Genomic DNA, 706 nt, shown 5'->3' on the forward strand with positions numbered 1-706 from the left:
AGGCGGGGGGGGGGTCGGGCGGGCGCGGTTAGCCACGCCCCCGGCACCGCCTCCCGCCTATCGCCGGCGCCGCCGCGCAGCCGCCGGGCCAATGGGCAGCACCGCCCGGCGCGGAGGAGCCAATGGGGTGGCGGCAGCGTCGCCGGCGCATCTGGAGGCGTCCCGCCCCGCGGGCCGCAGCTGGCGGCGGGAGCGGGCGGCGGCCGCGGCCGGGGCCGGGATCGGGCCGTGGCGTGGCGGGGCCGGGGCCGTTACCGGGGCCGCGGGCGCTGGGTGTGGAGGTCCCGGCCGTGCCCCTCACCCCCCCCCGCGCTGCCCTTCTCTGGCCGGTGCCCCGCGCGCGCCCCATGGCGGCGCTGCTGCCGTGTGCTCCCCGCGGCGGCGCGGAGGCGGCCCCGTGGGCCCTCACCGCGGGGGGGGGGGGGCTGCTGGTAGGCGTGCGGCGTTAGAGAGGGGCCTGGCAGCCCCGACGTTTAGGTAATCGTGCCAAGAAAATCATTCTCGGTCCCTCCGGTTGGTACTGCAGGCCGTGCCCCTCCGTGGAGGTGGTTAAAGGCACCCACCGGTGTACTCACGGGTCCCAAAAAAAGACGTTCCAGCACGGGAAAAAGAGCCAGGAAAAGAAAAAAAAGCCCCTAGCAATATCTAAGTACTACACCATGCCTGTAAAAAACAATTTCTGCAACAGATTTATTGGAATATGAAA

Source organism: Buteo buteo, chromosome 2, assembly GCF_964188355.1.
Source record: "Buteo buteo chromosome 2, bButBut1.hap1.1, whole genome shotgun sequence".
Lineage (NCBI taxonomy): Eukaryota > Metazoa > Chordata > Aves > Accipitriformes > Accipitridae > Buteo > Buteo buteo.